Source organism: Oncorhynchus keta, chromosome 15 (assembly GCF_023373465.1).
Source record: "Oncorhynchus keta strain PuntledgeMale-10-30-2019 chromosome 15, Oket_V2, whole genome shotgun sequence".
NCBI lineage: Eukaryota > Metazoa > Chordata > Actinopteri > Salmoniformes > Salmonidae > Oncorhynchus > Oncorhynchus keta.
In genome coordinates this window covers 8,272,012-8,276,491 of record NC_068435.1, presented here as the reverse complement: position 1 = coordinate 8,276,491, position 4,480 = coordinate 8,272,012, and the positions used below count along the sequence as shown (strand labels likewise).

Here is a 4,480-nt window from a genome sequence, read left to right as displayed (position 1 = left end):
AATACTGGAGGAGGCAGGTGGTAGCAGGAGGAGGCAGGGAACTGGTCTGTCTGCCCAATATAAAGGATCAAAACTGGAGGAGGCAGGTGGCAGTGGGAGGAGGTAGTGAACTGGTCTGTCTGCCCAATATAAAGGATCAAAACTGGAGGAGGCAGGTGGCAGCAGGAGGAGGTAGGGAACTGGTCTGTCTGCCCAATATAAAGGATCAAAACTGGAGGAGGCAGGTGGCAGCGGGAGGAGGCAGGTGGCAGTGAGGAGGCTGGTCTGGTCTGTCTGCCCAATATAAAGGATCAAAACTGGAGGAGGCAGGTGGCAGCGGGAGGAGGTAGTGAACTGGTCTGTCTGCCCAATATAAAGGATCAAAACTGGAAAACTGGAGGCAGGTGGCAGGGGAGGAGGTAGTGAACTGGTCTGTCTGCCCAATATAAAGGATCAAAACTGGAAAACTGGAGGAGGCAGGTGGCAGCGGGAGGAGGTAGTGAACTGGTCTGTCTGCCCAATATAAAGGATCAAAACTGGAGGAGGCAGGTGGCAGCGGGAGGAGGTAGGGAACTGGTCTGTCTGCCCAATATAAAGGATCAAAACTGGAGGAGGCAGGTGGCAGCAGGAGGAGGTAGTGAACTGGTCTGTCTGCCCAATATAAAGGATCAAAACTGGAGGAGGCAGGTGGCAGCAGGAGGAGGTAGGGAACTGGTCTGTCTGCCCAATATAAAGGATCAAAACTGGAGGAGGCAGGTGGCAGCAGGAGGAGGTAGGGAACTGGTCTGTCTGCCCAATATAAAGGATCAAAACTGGAAAACTGGAGGAGGCAGGTGGCAGCGGGAGGAGGGAGGGAACTGGTCTGTCTGCCCATTATAAAGGATCAAAACTGGAGGAGGCAGGGGGCAGCAGGAGGAGGTAGTGAACTGGTCTGTCTGCCCAATATAAAGGATCAAAACTGGAAAACTGGAGGCAGGTGGCAGTGGAGGAGGGAGGGAACTGGTCTGTCTGCCCAATATAAAGGATCAAAACTGGAGGAGGCAGGTGGCAGCGGGAGGAGGGAGGGAACTGGTCTGTCTGCCCAATATAAAGGATCAAAACTGGAGGAGGCAGGTGGCAGTGGGAGGAGGGAGGGAACTGGTCTGTCTGCCCAATATAAAGGATCAAAACTGGAGGAGACAGGTGGCAGCGGAGGAGGGAGGGAACTGGTCTGTCTGCCCAATATAAAGGATCAAAACTGGAGGAGGCAGGTGGCAGCGGGAGGAGGGAGGGAACTGGTCTGTCTGCCCAATATAAAGGATCAAAACTGGAGGAGGCAGGTGGCAGCAGGAGGAGGTAGGGAACTGGTCTGTCTGCCCAATATAAAGGATCAAAACTGGAGGAGGCAGGTGGCAGCAGGAGGAGGTAGTGAACTGGTCTGTCTGCCCAATATAAAGGATCAAAAATGGAGGAGGCAGGTGGCAGCAGGAGGAGGTAGGAACTGGTCTGTCTGCCCAATATAAAGGATCAAAACTGGAGGAGGCAGGTGGCAGCGGGAGGAGGTAGGAACTGGTCTGTCTGCCCAATATAAAGGATCAAAACTGGAGGAGGCAGGTGGCAGTGGGAGGAGGTAGGGAACTGGTCTGTCTGCCCAATATAAAGGATCAAAACTGGAAAACTGGAGGAGGCAGGTGGCAGCGGGAGGAGGTAGTGAACTGGTCTGTCTGCCCAATATAAAGGATCAAAACTGGAGGAGGCAGGTGGCAGCGGGAGGAGGTAGTGAACTGGTCTGTCTGCCCAATATAAAGGATCAAAACTGGAGGAGGCAGGTGGCAGTGGGAGGAGGTAGGAACTGGTCTGTCTGCCCAATATAAAGGATCAAAACTGGAGGAGGCAGGTGGCAGCGGGAGGAGGGGTAGGGAACTGGTCTGTCTGCCCAATATAAAGGATCAAAACTGGAGGAGGCAGGTGGCAGTGGAGGAGGCAGGTGGCAGGGGAGGAGGGAGGGAACTGGTCTGTCTGCCCAATATAAAGGATCAAAACTGGAGGAGGCAGGTGGCAGCGGGAGGAGGCAGGGAACTGGTCTGTCTGCCCAATATAAAGGATCAATACTGGAGGAGGCAGGTGGCAGCAGGAGGAGGCAGGGAACTGGTCTGTCTGCCCAACATAAAGGATCAATACTGGAGGAGGCAGGTGGTAGCAGGAGGAGGTAGGGAACTGGTCTGTCTGCCCAACATAAAGGATCAATACTGGAGGAGGCAGGTGGCAGCGGGAGGAGGTAGGGAACTGGTCTGTCTGCCCAATATAAAGGATCAAAACTGGAAAACTGGAGGAGGCAGGTGGCAGTGGGAGGAGGGAGGGAACTGGTCTGTCTGCCCAATATAAAGGATCAAAACTGGAGGAGGCAGGTGGCAGTAGGAGGAGGTAGGGAACTGGTCTGTCTGCCCAATATAAAGGATCAAAACTGGAGGAGGCAGGTGGCAGCGGGAGGAGGTAGTGAACTGGTCTGTCTGCACAATATAAAGGATCAAAACTGGAGGAGGCAGGTGGCAGTGGGAGGAGGTAGTGAACTGGTCTGTCTGCCCAATATAAAGGATCAAAACTGGAGGAGGCAGGTGGCAGCGGGAGGAGGGAGGGAACTGGTCTGTCTGCCCAATATAAAGGATCAAAACTGGAAAACTGGAGGAGGCAGGTGGCAGCGGAGGAGGCAGGAACTGGTCTGTCTGCCCAATATAAAGGATCAAAACTGGAGGAGGCAGGTGGCAGCGGGAGGAGGTAGGGAACTGGTCTGTCTGCCCAATATAAAGGATCAAAACTGGAGGAGGCAGGTGGCAGCGGGAGGAGGTAGGGAACTGGTCTGTCTGCCCAATATAAAGGATCAAAAATGGAGGAGGCAGGTGGCAGCGGGAGGAGGTAGGGAACTGGTCTGTCTGCCCAATATAAAGGATCAAAACTGGAGGAGGCAGGTGGCAGCAGAGGAGGCAGGAACTGGTCTGTCTGCCCAATATAAAGGATCAAAACTGGAGGAGGCAGGTGGCAGCGAGGGAGGAGGTAGGAACTGGTCTGTCTGCCCAATATAAAGGATCAAAACTGGAGGAGGCAGGTGGCAGCAGGAGGAGGTAGGGAACTGGTCTGTCTGCCCAATATAAAGGATCAAAACTGGAGGAGGCAGGTGGCAGTGGGAGGAGGTAGGGAACTGGTCTGTCTGCCCAATATAAAGGATCAAAACTGGAGGAGGCAGGTGGCAGCGGGAGGAGGCAGGTGGCAGTGGGAGGAGGCTGGTCTGTCTGCCCAATATAAAGGATCAAAACTGGAGGAGGCAGGTGGCAGCGGGAGGAGGTAGGGAACTGGTCTGTCTGCCCAATATAAAGGATCAAAACTGGAGGAGGCAGGTGGCAGCGGGAGGAGGTAGTGAACTGGTCTGTCTGCCCAATATAAAGGATCAAAACTGGAGGAGACAGGTGGCAGCAGGAGGAGGTAGGGAACTGGTCTGTCTGTCCAATATAAAGGATCAAAACTGGAGGAGGCAGGTGGCAGTAGGAGGAGGTAGGGAACTGGTCTGTCTGCCCAATATAAAGGATCAAAACTGGAGGAGGCAGGTGGCAGTAGGAGGAGGTAGTGAACTGGTCTGTCTGCCCAATATAAAGGATCAAAACTGGAGGAAGCAGGTGGCAGCGAGAGGAGGTAGTGAACTGGTCTGTCTGCCCAATATAAAGGATCAAAACTGGAGGAGGCAGGTGGCAGCGAGGAGGAGGTAGGAACTGGTCTGTCTGCCCAATATAAAGGATCAAAACTGGAGGAGGCAGGTGGCAGCGAGGGAGGAGGCAGGTGAACTGGTCTGTCTGCCCAATATAAAGGATCAAAACTGGAAAACTGGAGGAGGCAGGTGGCAGCGGAGGAGGAGGGAACTGGTCTGTCTGCCCAATATAAAGGATCAATACTGGAGGAGGCAGGTGGCAGTGGGAGGAGGTAGGGAACTGGTCTGTCTGCCCAATATAAAGGATCAAAACTGGAAAACTGGAGGAGGCACTGGTGGCAGTGGGGAGGAGGGAGGGAACTGGTCTGTCTGCCCAATATAAAGGATCAAAGAAAACTGGAGGAGGCAGGTGGCAGCGGGAGGAGGTAGGGAACTGGTCTGTCTGCCCAATATAAAGGATCAAAACTGGAGGAGACAGGTGGCAGTGGGAGGAGGGAGGGAACTGGTCTGTCTGCCCAATATAAAGGATCAAAACTGGAGGAGGCAGGTGGCAGTGGGAGGAGGTAGGGAACTGGTCTGTCTGCCCAATATAAAGGATCAAAACTGGAGGAGGCAGGTGGCAGTGGGAGGAGGGAGGAACTGGTCTGTCTGCCCAATATAAAGGATCAAAACTGGAAAACTGGAGGCAGGTGGCAGTGGGAGGAGGGAGGGAACTGGTCTGTCTGCCCAATATAAAGGATCAAAACTGGAGGAGGCAGGTGGCAGTGGGAGGAGGTAGGAACTGGTCTGTCTGCCCAATATAAAGGATCAAAACTGGAGGAGGCA

The 4,480-nt window shown here is 53.9% G+C and overlaps 1 long non-coding RNA gene across 3 annotated transcripts; it reads left to right on the top strand.

Annotated features, from left to right (window-relative positions):
* The first annotated feature begins 277 nt into the window (after positions 1-277).
* Positions 278-3,406, top strand: LOC127907552 (uncharacterized). Of its 3 annotated transcripts, XR_008064835.1 has the most exons (4): positions 278-325; positions 1,666-1,787; positions 2,718-2,802; positions 3,298-3,398. It is a non-coding gene; the product is annotated as an uncharacterized LOC127907552 (long non-coding RNA). The 3 variants fall into 3 exon arrangements; XR_008064834.1 differs by lacking the exon at positions 2,718-2,802 and having other exon boundaries at positions 3,282-3,406; XR_008064833.1 differs by lacking the exon at positions 3,298-3,398 and having other exon boundaries at positions 2,718-2,824.
* Positions 3,407-4,480: the final 1,074 nt, after the last annotated feature.